This window comes from Telmatherina bonti (assembly GCF_933228915.1).
Source record: "Telmatherina bonti genome assembly, chromosome: 21".
NCBI classification, from domain to species: Eukaryota; Metazoa; Chordata; class Actinopteri; order Atheriniformes; family Telmatherinidae; genus Telmatherina; species Telmatherina bonti.
Genome location: NC_136630.1, coordinates 3,444,045 through 3,461,609, shown reverse-complemented (window position 1 = coordinate 3,461,609; position 17,565 = coordinate 3,444,045). Strand labels below are relative to the sequence as shown.

Here is a 17,565-nt window from a genome sequence, read left to right as displayed (position 1 = left end):
ACAGTGTAGTACTTTTACTATTACTATTACTATTATTGTAGTACTATTATTACCAGACTAATTTAACAGTGTAGTACTACTACTATTACTGTTATTATTGTAGTACTATTATTACCAGACTAATTTAACAGCGTAGTACTACTATCACTATTACTATTATTGTAGTACTATTATTACCAGACTAATTTAACAGTGTAGTACTACTATTACTATTATTGTAGTACTATTATCACCAGACTAATTTAACAGTGTAGTACTACTATTATTACTGTTATTATTGTAGTACTATTATTACCAGACTAATTTAACAGTGTAGTACTACAATTATTACTGTTATTATTGTAGTACTATTATTACCAGACTAATTTAACAGCGTAGTACCACTATTACTATTACTATTATTGTAGTACTATTATTACCAGACTAATTTAACTGTGTAGTACTACAATTATTACTGTTATTATTGTAGTACTATTATTACCAGACTAATTTAACAGCGTAGTACTACTTTTACTATTACTATTATTGTAGTACTATTATTACCAGACTAATTTAACAGTGTAGTACTACTACCATTACTGTTATTATTGTAGTACTATTATTACCAGACTAATTTAACAGTGTAGTACTACTATTATTACTGTTATTATTGCAGTACTATTATTACCAGACTAATTTAACAGTGTAGTACTACTATTACTGTTATTATTGTAGTACTATTATTACCAGACTAATTTAACAGCGTAGTACTACTATTACTATTATTGTAGTACTATTAATACCAGACTAATTTAACAGTGTAGTACTACTATTACTATTATTGTAGTACTATTATTACCAGACTAATTTAACAGTTTAGTACTACTATTACTATTACTATTATTGTAGTACTATTATTACCAGACTAATTTAACAGTGTAGTACTACTACCATTACTGTTATTATTGTAGTACTATTATTACCAGACTAATTTAACAGTGTAGTACTACTATTATTACTGTTATTATTGTAGTACTATTATTACCAGACTAATTTAACAGTGTAGTACTACTATTACTGTTATTATTGTAGTACTATTATTACCAGACTAATTTAACAGCGTAGTACTACTATTACTATTATTGTAGTACTATTATTACCAGACCAATTTAACAGTGTAGTACTATTACTATTACTGTAGTACTATTATTACCAGACTAATTTAACAGTGTAGTACTACTACTATTACTGTTATAATTGTAGTACTATTATTACCAGACTAATTTAACAGTGTAGTACTACTACTATTACTGTTATTATTGTAGTACTATTATTACCAGACTAATTTAACAGTGTAGTACTACTACTATTACTGTTATTATTGTAGTACTATTATTACCAGACTAATTTAACAGTGTAGTACTACTACCATTACTGTTATTATTGTAGTACTATCATTACCAGACTAATTTAACAGTGTAGTACTACTATTATTACTGTTATTATTGTAGTACTATTATTACCAGACTAATTTAACAGTGTAGTACTATTACTATTACTATTACTATTATTGTAGTACTATTATTACCAGACTAATTTAACAGTGTAGTACTACTACTATTACTGTTATTATTGTAGTACTATTATTACCAGACTAATTTAACAGCGTAGTACTACTATCACTATTACTATTATTGTAGTACTATTATCACCAGACTAATTTAACAGTGTAGTACTACTATTATTACTGTTATTATTGTAGTACTATTATTACCAGACTAATTTAACAGTGTAGTACTACAATTATTACTGTTATTATTGTAGTACTATTATTACCAGACTAATTTAACAGCGTAGTACCACTATTACTATTACTATTATTGTAGTACTATTATTACCAGACTAATTTAACTGTGTAGTACTACAATTATTACTGTTATTATTGTAGTACTATTATTACCAGACTAATTTAACAGCGTAGTACTACTATTACTATTACTATTATTGTAGTACTATTATTACCAGACTAATTTAACAGTGTAGTACTACTACCATTACTGTTATTATTGTAGTACTATTATTACCAGACTAATTTAACAGTGTAGTACTACTATTATTACTGTTATTATTGTAGTACTATTATTACCAGACTAATTTAACAGTGTAGTACTACTATTACTGTTATTATTGTAGTACTATTATTACCAGACTAATTTAACAGCGTAGTACTACTATTACTATTATTGTAGTACTATTATTACCAGACTAATTTAACAGTGTAGTACTACTATTACTATTATTGTAGTACTATTATTACCAGACTAATTTAACAGTTTAGTACTACTATTACTATTACTATTATTGTAGTACTATTATTACCAGACTAATTTAACAGTGTAGTACTACTATTATTACTGTTATTATTGTAGTACTATTATTACCAGACCAATTTAACAGTGTAGTACTATTACTATTACTGTAGTACTATTATTACCAGACTAATTTAACAGTGTAGTACTACTACTATTACTGTTATAATTGTAGTACTATTATTACCAGACTAATTTAACAGTGTAGTACTACTACTATAACTGTTATTATTGTAGTACTATTATTACCAGACTAATTTAACAGTGTAGTACTACTACTATTACTGTTATTATTGTAGTACTATTATTACCAGACTAATTTAACAGTGTAGTACTACTACCATTACTGTTATTATTGTAGTACTATTATTACCAGACTAATTTAACAGTGTAGTACTACTATTATTACTGTTATTATTGTAGTACTATTATTACCAGACTAATTTAACAGTGTAGTACGATTACTATTACTATTACTATTATTGTAGTACTATTATTACCAGACTAATTTAACAGTGTAGTACTACTACTATTACTGTTATTATTGTAGTACTATTATTACCAGACTAATTTAACAGTGTAGTACTACTACTATTACTGTTATTATTGTAGTACTATTATTACTAGACTAATTTAACAGCGTAGTACTACTATTACTATTATTGTAGTACTATTATTACCAGACTAATTTAACAGTGTAGTACTACTATTATCACCGTTATTATTGTAGTACTATTATTACCAGACTAATTTAACAGTGTAGTACTATTACTATTACTATTATTGTAGTACTATTATTACCAGACTAATTTAACAGTGTAGTACTACTATTATTACTGTTATTATTGTAGTACTATTATTACCAGACTAATTTAACAGTGTAGTACTACTATTACTGTTATTATTGTAGTACTATTATTACCAGACTAATTTAACAGCGTAGTACTACTGTTACTATTACTATTATTGTAGTACTATTATTACCAGACTAATTTAACAGTGTAGTACTACCATTATTACTATTATTGTAGTAATATTATTACCAGACTAATTTAACAGTGTAGTACTACTACCATTACTGTTATTACTGTAGTACTATTAGTACCAGCCTAATTTAACAGTGTAGTACTACTATTATTACTGTTATTATTGTAGTACTATTATTACCAGACTAATTTAACAGTGTAGTACTACTATTACTGTTATTATTGTAGTACTATTATTACCAGACTAATTTAACAGCGTAGTACTACTGTTACTATTACTATTATTGTAGTACTATTATTACCAGACTAATTTAACAGTGTAGTACTACCATTATTACTATTATTGTAGTACTATTATTACCAGACTAATTTAACAGTGTAGTACTACTACCATTACTGTTATTATTGTAGTACTATTAGTACCAGCCTAATTTAACAGTGTAGTACTACTATTATTACTGTTATTATTGTAGTACTATTATTACCAGACTAATTTAACAGTGTAGCACTATTACTATTACTATAGTACTATCATTACCAGACTAATTTAACAGTGTAGTACTACTACTATTACTGTTATAATTGTAGTACTATTATTACCAGACTAATTTAACAGTGTAGTACTACTACTATTACTGTTATTATTGTAGTACTATTATTACCAGACTAATTTAACAGTGTAGTACTACTATTATTACTGTTATTATTGTAGTACTATTATTACCAGACTAATTTAACAGTGTAGTACTACTACTATGACTGTTATTATTGTAGTACTATTATTACCAGACTAATTTAACAGTGTAGTACTACTACTATTACTGTTATTATTGTAGTACTATTATTACCAGACTAATTTAACAGTGTAGTACTACTATTACTATTACTATTATTGTAGTACTATTATTACCAGACTAATTTAACAGTGTAGTACTATTACTATTATTGTAGTACTATTATTACCAGACTAATTTAACAGTGTAGTACTACTATTATTACTGTTATTATTGTAGTACTATTATTACCAGACTAATTTAACAGTGTAGTACTATTACTATTACTATTATTGTAGTACTATTATTACCAGACTAATTTAACAGTGTAGTACTACTACTATTACTGTTATTATTGTAGTACTATTATTACCAGACTAATTTAACAGCGTAGTACTACTATCACTATTACTATTATTGTAGTACTATTATTACCAGACTAATTTAACAGTGTAGTACTACTATTACTATTATTGTAGTACTATTATCACCAGACTAATTTAACAGTGTAGTACTACTATTATTACTGTTATTATTGTAGTACTATTATTACCAGACTAATTTAACAGTGTAGTACTACAATTATTACTGTTATTATTGTAGTACTATTATTACCAGACTAATTTAACAGCGTAGTACCACTATTACTATTACTATTATTGTAGTACTATTATTACCAGACTAATTTAACTGTGTAGTACTACAATTATTACTGTTTTTATTGTAGTACTATTATTACCAGACTAATTTAACAGCGTAGTACTACTTTTACTATTACTATTATTGTAGTACTATTATTACCAGACTAATTTAACAGTGTAGTACTACTACCATTACTGTTATTATTGTAGTACTATTATTACCAGACTAATTTAACAGTGTAGTACTACTATTATTACTGTTATTATTGCAGTACTATTATTACCAGACTAATTTAACAGTGTAGTACTACTATTACTGTTATTATTGTAGTACTATTATTACCAGACTAATTTAACAGCGTAGTACTACTATTACTATTATTGTAGTACTATTAATACCAGACTAATTTAACAGTGTAGTACTACTATTACTATTATTGTAGTACTATTATTACCAGACTAATTTAACAGTTTAGTACTACTATTACTATTACTATTATTGTAGTACTATTATTACCAGACTAATTTAACAGTGCAGTACTACTACTATTACTGTTATTATTGTAGTACTATTATTACCAGACTAATTTAACAGCGTAGTACTACTATCACTATTACTATTATTGTAGTACTATTATTACCAAACTAATTTAACAGTGTAGTACTACTATTATTACTGTTATTATTGTAGTACTATTATTACCAGACCAATTTAACAGTGTAGTACTATTACTATTACTGTAGTACTATTATTACCAGACTAATTTAACAGTGTAGTACTACTACTATTACTGTTATAATTGTAGTACTATTATTACCAGACTAATTTAACAGTGTAGTACTACTACTATTACTGTTATTATTGTAGTACTATTATTACCAGACTAATTTAACAGTGTAGTACTACTACTATTACTGTTATTATTGTAGTACTATTATTACCAGACTAATTTAACAGTGTAGTACTACTACCATTACTGTTATTATTGTAGTACTATTATTACCAGACTAATTTAACAGTGTAGTACTACTATTATTACTGTTATTATTGTAGTACTATTATTACCAGACTAATTTAACAGTGTAGTACTATTACTATTACTATTACTATTATTGTAGTACTATTATTACCAGACTAATTTAACAGTGCAGTACTACTACTATTACTGTTATTATTGTAGTACTATTATTACCAGACTAATTTAACAGCGTAGTACTACTATCACTATTACTATTATTGTAGTACTATTATCACCAGACTAATTTAACAGTGTAGTACTACTATTATTACTGTTATTATTGTAGTACTATTATTACCAGACTAATTTAACAGTGTAGTACTACAATTATTACTGTTATTATTGTAGTACTATTATTACCAGACTAATTTAACAGCGTAGTACCACTATTACTATTACTATTATTGTAGTACTATTATTACCAGACTAATTTAACTGTGTAGTACTACAATTATTACTGTTATTATTGTAGTACTATTATTACCAGACTAATTTAACAGCGTAGTACTACTATTACTATTACTATTATTGTAGTACTATTATTACCAGACTAATTTAACAGTGTAGTACTACTACCATTACTGTTATTATTGTAGTACTATTATTACCAGACTAATTTAACAGTGTAGTACTACTATTATTACTGTTATTATTGTAGTACTATTATTACCAGACTAATTTAACAGTGTAGTACTACTATTACTGTTATTATTGTAGTACTATTATTACCAGACTAATTTAACAGCGTAGTACTACTATTACTATTATTGTAGTACTATTATTACCAGACTAATTTAACAGTGTAGTACTACTATTACTATTATTGTAGTACTATTATTACCAGACTAATTTAACAGTTTAGTACTACTATTACTATTACTATTATTGTAGTACTATTATTACCAGACTAATTTAACAGTGTAGTACTACTATTATTACTGTTATTATTGTAGTACTATTATTACCAGACCAATTTAACAGTGTAGTACTATTACTATTACTGTAGTACTATTATTACCAGACTAATTTAACAGTGTAGTACTACTACTATTACTGTTATAATTGTAGTACTATTATTACCAGACTAATTTAACAGTGTAGTACTACTACTATTACTGTTATTATTGTAGTACTATTATTACCAGACTAATTTAACAGTGTAGTACTACTACTATTACTGTTATTATTGTAGTACTATTATTACCAGACTAATTTAACAGTGTAGTACTACTATTATTACTGTTATTATTGTAGTACTATTATTACCAGACCAATTTAACAGTGTAGTACTATTACTATTACTGTAGTACTATTATTACCAGACTAATTTAACAGTGTAGTACTACTACTATTACTGTTATAATTGTAGTACTATTATTACCAGACTAATTTAACAGTGTAGTACTACTACTATTACTGTTATTATTGTAGTACTATTATTACCAGACTAATTTAACAGTGTAGTACTACTACTATTACTGTTATTATTGTAGTACTATTATTACCAGACTAATTTAACAGTGTAGTACTACTACCATTACTGTTATTATTGTAGTACTATTATTACCAGACTAATTTAACAGTGTAGTACTACTATTATTACTGTTATTATTGTAGTACTATTATTACCAGACTAATTTAACAGTGTAGTACGATTACTATTACTATTACTATTATTGCAGTACTATTATTACCAGACTAATTTAACAGTGTAGTACTACTACTATTACTGTTATTATTGTAGTACTATTATTACCAGACTAATTTAACAGTGTAGTACTACTACTATTACTGTTATTATTGTAGTACTATTATTACTAGACTAATTTAACAGCGTAGTACTACTATTACTATTATTGTAGTACTATTATTACCAGACTAATTTAACAGTGTAGTACTACTATTATCACCGTTATTATTGTAGTACTATTATTACCAGACTAATTTAACAGTGTAGTACTATTACTATTACTATTATTGTAGTACTATTATTACCAGACTAATTTAACAGTGTAGTACTACTATTATTACTGTTATTATTGTAGTACTATTATTACCAGACTAATTTAACAGTGTAGTACTACTATTACTGTTATTATTGTAGTACTATTATGACCAGACTAATTTAACAGCGTAGTACTACTGTTACTATTACTATTATTGTAGTACTATTATTACCAGACTAATTTAACAGTGTAGTACTACCATTATTACTATTATTGTAGTAATATTATTACCAGACTAATTTAACAGTGTAGTACTACTATTACTATTACTATTATTGTAGTACTATTATTACCAGACTAATTTAACAGTGTAGTACTACTACCATTACTGTTATTATTGTAGTACTATTAGTACCAGCCTAATTTAACAGTGTAGTACTACTATTATTACTGTTATTATTGTAGTACTATTATTACCAGACTAATTTAACAGTGTAGCACTATTACTATTACTATAGTACTATCATTACCAGACTAATTTAACAGTGTAGTACTACTACTATTACTGTTATAATTGTAGTACTATTATTACCAGACTAATTTAACAGTGTAGTACTACTACTATTACTGTTATTATTGTAGTACTATTATTACCAGACTAATTTAACAGTGTAGTACTACTATTATTACTGTTATTATTGTAGTACTATTATTACCAGACTAATTTAACAGTGTAGTACTACTACTATGACTGTTATTATTGTAGTACTATTATTACCAGACTAATTTAACAGTGTAGTACTACTACTATTACTGTTATTATTGTAGTACTATTATTACCAGACTAATTTAACAGTGTAGTACTACTATTACTATTACTATTATTGTAGTACTATTATTACCAGACTAATTTAACAGTGTAGTACTATTACTATTATTGTAGTACTATTATTACCAGACTAATTTAACAGTGTAGTACTACTATTATTACTGTTATTATTGTAGTACTATTATTACCAGACTAATTTAACAGTGTAGTACTATTACTATTACTATTATTGTAGTACTATTATTACCAGACTAATTTAACAGTGTAGTACTACTACTATTACTGTTATTATTGTAGTACTATTATTACCAGACTAATTTAACAGCGTAGTACTACTATCACTATTACTATTATTGTAGTACTATTATTACCAGACTAATTTAACAGTGTAGTACTACTATTACTATTATTGTAGTACTATTATCACCAGACTAATTTAACAGTGTAGTACTACTATTATTACTGTTATTATTGTAGTACTATTATTACCAGACTAATTTAACAGTGTAGTACTACAATTATTACTGTTATTATTGTAGTACTATTATTACCAGACTAATTTAACAGCGTAGTACCACTATTACTATTACTATTATTGTAGTACTATTATTACCAGACTAATTTAACTGTGTAGTACTACAATTATTACTGTTTTTATTGTAGTACTATTATTACCAGACTAATTTAACAGCGTAGTACTACTTTTACTATTACTATTATTGTAGTACTATTATTACCAGACTAATTTAACAGTGTAGTACTACTACCATTACTGTTATTATTGTAGTACTATTATTACCAGACTAATTTAACAGTGTAGTACTACTATTATTACTGTTATTATTGCAGTACTATTATTACCAGACTAATTTAACAGTGTAGTACTACTATTACTGTTATTATTGTAGTACTATTATTACCAGACTAATTTAACAGCGTAGTACTACTATTACTATTATTGTAGTACTATTAATACCAGACTAATTTAACAGTGTAGTACTACTATTACTATTATTGTAGTACTATTATTACCAGACTAATTTAACAGTTTAGTACTACTATTACTATTACTATTATTGTAGTACTATTATTACCAAACTAATTTAACAGTGTAGTACTACTATTATTACTGTTATTATTGTAGTACTATTATTACCAGACCAATTTAACAGTGTAGTACTACTACTATTACTGTTATAATTGTAGTACTATTATTACCAGACTAATTTAACAGTGTAGTACTACTACTATTACTGTTATTATTGTAGTACTATTATTACCAGACTAATTTAACAGTGTAGTACTACTACTATTACTGTTATTATTGTAGTACTATTATTACCAGACTAATTTAACAGTGTAGTACTACTACCATTACTGTTATTATTGTAGTACTATTATTACCAGACTAATTTAACAGTGTAGTACTACTATTATTACTGTTATTATTGTAGTACTATTATTACCAGACTAATTTAACAGTGTAGTACTATTACTATTACTATTACTATTATTGTAGTACTATTATTACCAGACTAATTTAACAGTGCAGTACTACTACTATTACTGTTATTATTGTAGTACTATTATTACCAGACTAATTTAACAGCGTAGTACTACTATCACTATTACTATTATTGTAGTACTATTATCACCAGACTAATTTAACAGTGTAGTACTACTATTATTACTGTTATTATTGTAGTACTATTATTACCAGACTAATTTAACAGTGTAGTACTACAATTATTACTGTTATTATTGTAGTACTATTATTACCAGACTAATTTAACAGCGTAGTACCACTATTACTATTACTATTATTGTAGTACTATTATTACCAGACTAATTTAACTGTGTAGTACTACAATTATTACTGTTATTATTGTAGTACTATTATTACCAGACTAATTTAACAGCGTAGTACTACTATTACTATTACTATTATTGTAGTACTATTATTACCAGACTAATTTAACAGTGTAGTACTACTACCATTACTGTTATTATTGTAGTACTATTATTACCAGACTAATTTAACAGTGTAGTACTACTATTATTACTGTTATTATTGTAGTACTATTATTACCAGACTAATTTAACAGTGTAGTACTACTATTACTGTTATTATTGTAGTACTATTATTACCAGACTAATTTAACAGCGTAGTACTACTATTACTATTATTGTAGTACTATTATTACCAGACTAATTTAACAGTGTAGTACTACTATTACTATTATTGTAGTACTATTATTACCAGACTAATTTAACAGTTTAGTACTACTATTACTATTACTATTATTGTAGTACTATTATTACCAGACTAATTTAACAGTGTAGTACTACTATTATTACTGTTATTATTGTAGTACTATTATTACCAGACCAATTTAACAGTGTAGTACTATTACTATTACTGTAGTACTATTATTACCAGACTAATTTAACAGTGTAGTACTACTACTATTACTGTTATAATTGTAGTACTATTATTACCAGACTAATTTAACAGTGTAGTACTACTACTATTACTGTTATTATTGTAGTACTATTATTACCAGACTAATTTAACAGTGTAGTACTACTACTATTACTGTTATTATTGTAGTACTATTATTACCAGACTAATTTAACAGTGTAGTACTACTACCATTACTGTTATTATTGTAGTACTATTATTACCAGACTAATTTAACAGTGTAGTACTACTATTATTACTGTTATTATTGTAGTACTATTATTACCAGACTAATTTAACAGTGTAGTACGATTACTATTACTATTACTATTATTGTAGTACTATTATTACCAGACTAATTTAACAGTGTAGTACTACTACTATTACTGTTATTATTGTAGTACTATTATTACCAGACTAATTTAACAGTGTAGTACTACTACTATTACTGTTATTATTGTAGTACTATTATTACTAGACTAATTTAACAGCGTAGTACTACTATTACTATTATTGTAGTACTATCATTACCAGACTAATTTAACAGTGTAGTACTACTATTATCACCGTTATTATTGTAGTACTATTATTACCAGACTAATTTAACAGTGTAGTACTATTACTATTACTATTATTGTAGTACTATTATTACCAGACTAATTTAACAGTGTAGTACTACTATTATTACTGTTATTATTGTAGTACTATTATTACCAGACTAATTTAACAGTGTAGTACTACTATTACTGTTATTATTGTAGTACTATTATTACCAGACTAATTTAACAGCGTAGTACTACTGTTACTATTACTATTATTGTAGTACTATTATTACCAGACTAATTTAACAGTGTAGTACTACCATTATTACTATTATTGTAGTAATATTATTACCAGACTAATTTAACAGTGTAGTACTACTATTACTATTACTATTATTGTAGTACTATTATTACCAGACTAATTTAACAGTGTAGTACTACTACCAGTACTGTTATTATTGTAGTACTATTAGTACCAGCCTAATTTAACAGTGTAGTACTATTATTACTGTTATTATTGTAGTACTATTATTACCAGACTAATTTAACAGTGTAGCACTATTACTATTACTATAGTACTATCATTACCAGACTAATTTAACAGTGTAGTACTACTACTATTACTGTTATAATTGTAGTACTATTATTACCAGACTAATTTAACAGTGTAGTACTACTACTATTACTGTTATTATTGTAGTACTATTATTACCAGACTAATTTAACAGTGTAGTACTACTATTATTACTGTTATTATTGTAGTACTATTATTACCAGACTAATTTAACAGTGTAGTACTATTACTATTATTGTAGTACTATTATTACCAGACTAATTTAACAGTGTAGTACTACTACTATTACTGTTATTATTGTAGTACTATTATTACCAGACTAATTTAACAGTGTAGTACTACTACTATTACTGTTATTATTGTAGTACTATTATTACTAGACTAATTTAACAGCGTAGTACTACTATTACTATTATTGTAGTACTATTATTACCAGACTAATTTAACAGTGTAGTACTACTATTATTACCGTTATTATTGCAGTACTATTATTACCAGACTAATTTAACAGTGTAGTACTATTACTATTACTATTATTGTAGTACTATTATTACCAGACTATTTTAACAGTGTAGTACTACTACTATTACTGTTATTATTGTAGTACTATTATTACCAGACTAATTTAACAGTGTAGTACTACTACTATTACTGTTATTATTGTAGTACTGTTATTACCAGAGTAATTTAACAGTGTAGTACTACTACTATTACTATTACTATTATTATAGTACTATTATTACCAGACTAATTTAACAGTGTAGTACTACTATTACTATTACTATTATTGTAGTACTATTATTACCAGACTAATTTAACAGTGTAGTACTACTACTATTACTATTATTGTAGTACTATTATTACCAGACTAATTTAACAGTGTAGTACTACTACTATTACTATTACTATTATTGTAGTACTATTACACTTTTCCTCTGTGAAACATGTTTTCCCAGCATCAGGCCTGGTCCATAACACTTAGTAATATTATCTTTATTCTAGAAATAATCTGCATAAATACTGTATAAGTATCACAGAATAAGTACACTTAGTCTGCTGTAGTACTGTTAGTAGTAAATGACTGTTAGTAGTACGTCTGTAGCACAAGTCTGTTAGAAGTACTACTGTAATAAATAACAGTTCGTAGTACTACTGTAATAAATGTCTGTTAGTAGTACTACTGCAGTAAATGACTGTTAGTAGTACTACTGTAGTAAATGACTGTTAGTAGTACTACTGTAGTAAATGACTGTTAGTAGTACTACTGTAGTAAAAGACTGTTAAGTAGTACTACTGTAGTAAATGACTGTTAGTAGTACTACTGTCGTAAATGACTGTTAGTAGTACTACTGTAGTAAATGACTGTTAGTAGTACTACTGTAGTAAAAGACTGTTAAGTAGTTCTACTGTAGTAAATGGCTGTTAGTAGTACTACTGTCGTAAATGACTGTTAGTAGTACTACTGTAGTAAATGACTGTTAGTAGTACTACTGTAGTAAATGACTGTTAGTAGTACTACTGTAGTAAAATACTGTTAAGTAGTACTACTGTAGTAAATGACTGTTAGTAGTACTACTGTAGTAAATGACTGTTAGTAGTACTACTGTAGTAAATGACTGTTAGTAGTACTACTGTAGTAAATGACTGTTAGTAGTACTACTGTAGTAAAAGACTGTTAAGTAGTACTACTGTAGTAAATGACTGTTAGTAGTACTACTGTCGTAAATGACTGTTAGTAGTACTACTGTAGTAAATGACTGTTAGTAGTACTACTGTAGTAAAAGACTGTTAAGTAGTTCTACTGTAGTAAATGGCTGTTAGTAGTACTACTGTCGTAAATGACTGTTAGTAGTACTACTGTAGTAAATGACTGTTAGTAGTACTACTGTAGTAAATGACTGTTAGTAGTACTACTGTAGTAAAATACTGTTAAGTAGTACTACTGTAGTAAATGACTGTTAGTAGTACTACTGTAGTAAATGACTGTTAGTAGTACTACTGTAGTAAATGACTGTTAGTAGTACTACTGTAGTAAATGGCTGTTAGTAGTACTACTGTAGTAAATGACTGTTAGTAGTACTACTGTAGTAAATGGCTGTTAGTAGTACTACTGTAGTAAATGACTGTTAAGTAGTACTACTGTAGTAAATGGCTGTTAGTAGTACTACTGTAGTAAATGACTGTTAGTAGTACTACTGTAGTAAATGACTGTTAGTAGTACTACTATAGTAAATGACTGTTAGTAGTACTACTGTAGTAAATGACTGTTAGTAGTACTACTGTCGTAAATGACTGTTAGTAGTACTACTGTAGTAAATGACTGTTAGTAGTACTACTGTAGTAAATGGCTGTTAGTAGTACTACTGTAGTAAATGACTGTTAGTAGTACTACTGTAGTAAATGACTGTTAGTAGTACTACTGTCGTAAATGACTGTTAGTAGTACTACTGTAGTAAATGACTGTTAGTAGTACTACTGTCGTAAATGACTGTTAGTAGTACTACTGTAGTAAATGACTGTTAGTAGTACTACTGTAGTAAATGACTGTTAGTAGTACTACTGTAACATTACAGCCTCCATAGTTTCCTCTCATCCAAATCACGTCCACTTCAATGTAAACACAGAAGCGAGTGAACAACGTGGCGTGTGGGCTACAGCAGGCGTTGTGCGTCTAAACCGATCTTAATACATTTTTTAAAGGCACCTTTATTTATTTTTTTTCATATTAAAATAAATAAATAAATATAAGTTGTAATATGTAAAGTCGTAGGAGGGTATACTGGTGTCTGAGGAAAGCTGATACAAGTCCCGGTGTGCACTTTCCGCTGTAAAAAATAGTCCCGGCATGAAAAGGGATAGAATCGAAAAGTGCCGGTACTGCGTACCGGTCCACTTAAAGCTCTGCTCTTCATTACCTGTCAGACAGAAGACACCTGTCCCTCGCGCAGCTGGAAAAGGACAAACAGATGTTTGTTTCTGCTTCCGGTTTCATTTTGCTTCAACACCGTGGAGTCTCGCGCCCCGGCTTCTATCATCCTCCCTCCACACAGATTTGGCTCCAGATGTTTTATGACACCATCTGATCAGAAAACAACAGCTGTTCGACAGAAACTAAACATCCGGCAACATCAACACAGTCCGACACCTAATTAGCTCCCCCTCGCAACAGAACGCAACTGACCACAAGGTTCCTGCCATAAATACAAATCCTGAAAGTTGGATTTTATATAAAAAAGAGCAAATAAAAGCAAATAAAAGAAAAATAAAAAAAAACATTTAAAATAGTAGTTCATCTCTTAACGTCTTAAAAACGTTTTTACAATCATAAAAACGGAGGAAATTCCATTATAATACTTTTATTATTCATAAATAAGTAAAACAATGTTAATATTAGAATTCTTAAAATATATCTTTTAATGAAACCTATTCCTAAGCACTTTGCATTCAAATGGTTATACTCTCTTCTGTATCTTTTTTTCATCTAATTATTCATTCCATCTTTCCATTTATACCACAGGTGTCAAACTCTAGTCCTTGGGGGCCGGTATTCTGCAGGTTTTTGTTGTCTCCATCCACCAACACACTCAACAAAATTCTTAAATAGGTTAACGAGAAGCTGCTGGAACCACTTGATTTGAATCAGCTGTGTTGGAGGAGGGAAACAACAAAAACCTGCCGGATACCGGACCTTTAGGACCGGCATTTGACACCCCTGATTTATACATTTTTTACAGATAAAGCGAGGCTGTGAAGGGGATGTGGAGGGGCTTTGGAGGGGGATATGGGGGGGGATGTGAAGGGGATGAGGAGGGAATGGGATGTGAAGCAGATGTGAAAGGCATGTGGCCCTTGGACTAGGACATTTTAGCCAAGCCATTAGTTTTAAAATAAACCCTGTAATAATTCAATAACAGACCCGAACCTTATAAATACACACACACACACACACACACACACACACACACACACACACACACACACACACACACACACACACACACAGACATTCCCTATGGTAAACTGCATACAAGCTGTGAAATATAACAAAGGAACTCTATTAAAACCATTTGGAAACATGATGCCAGTTTTCATAATGATAAAAAGTAATAATACTCTAATTACAGTAATTACCTGATGTCATTGTTCATGGTGAGTCACCATAAATCCACAAACCTAATGAATACTGCATATGCAGAACCTAACGCAGAGAATATGCTGCTTTTTACTTACCTGTATGTGTGTTTATGATGGCTGCTTCACATAGTTTACATTAGACTGAAGCAGCATTTGTGCACATCCTCAGAATGCTACTGGTTCACTAGCAGTGCAGTGACCAGTTAGACTGGAAATAAGGTCACAAGGTCAGCAGGACACATTCGGACAGATTTAGCACCTGACCGTCTTTTAATGTGCGTATTTAATCCATTTCCAGATGCATGTCAGTCGCACCACTGGAAACCGTGAGGGGAGTGCTGTGCAGTGTAGCTGATTATATGTATAGCTGTGATGTATTTAGTCATAGACATATATACATAGACGCTGCATCGTATCTCGCTACCTCTATGAGCTGACGTCTCATCGCGCCGCCATCTTGGATGGGTCTCCATGTACCTCCAATGCATTTATTTGTAAGGTGTAGGTCCAACCACAATAACTTCATCAATTTTTATCTGATTTTCCTCTCAGTTTGGTTTGTTATAAGGGCAGAGATATTATGATACAGATCACTGTAAAACATTAAAAATAATGTGCTAAAATATTTTTATAATGCTATTTAAAGGGGTGCTATTCTGGTATTTGGAGTTTTCTGAGCTTTCTACAGTGTTACAGTGTTGAATCCTCATCAGACATGTGAACGACACTGTTTTTTTATCACCTAAACGCATGTTTGAGTTTGAGTTTGAGTTCCAGCACTCTCGCCGTTCGGTTTCCATGGCGATGAAAAAAGCGTCATTTTAGAGAGTTTTTTCTACGTGGAAATCCTTGTGACGTCCCGGGGGATAAGGTTGGGTGATTGGTTACCTTCTACTGGTTAACAAGGGCATGTACAAATACATCAGGCGGGTGGAAAACGTGGGATAAAGTTATTTCCAACGATGGCTGGTGAGTTTACCAAAGAGAGACATCCTGCTGCATTCGTTGCTGTGGGTTGCTGTTTTCCACTTCGTTTTCAGGCTCTGATTCAGGTTCCAACATGTAGGGCTGTATGCTATGTGTTGACATTGTATTTTGTTATTTTATTGAGTTCATATGAGCCTAATCCTTCTGTTTATGAGATGTTACAATGACGGTGAAAGCAGGTGTGGTGCGCGCTCCCGATGTAGTGCAGTGGCGGGAGGCGGGGCTTAATGCGGAAGAGTCTCAATCCACTCGTTTTGCCCGCAGGCTGATCTGACAGCCTACGGAGAGGGTCGGTCTGAAGTAAATAAAGCCATTTGTGATAATA

The 17,565-nt window shown here is 28.8% G+C and overlaps 1 protein-coding gene across 1 annotated transcript in view; it reads right to left on the bottom strand.

Annotated features, from left to right (window-relative positions):
* LOC306771826 (uncharacterized protein) overlaps nt 1–15,234 on the bottom strand; it is a gene marked incomplete at its 3' end in the record, with an annotated part of 23,424 nt that extends 8,190 nt beyond the window's left edge. Inside the window, exon 1 of the mRNA XM_079261145.1 lies at nt 15,035–15,234. The remainder of the gene's footprint in view (nt 1–15,034) is intronic.
* Between the last annotated feature and the right edge of the window lie 2,331 nt (nt 15,235–17,565).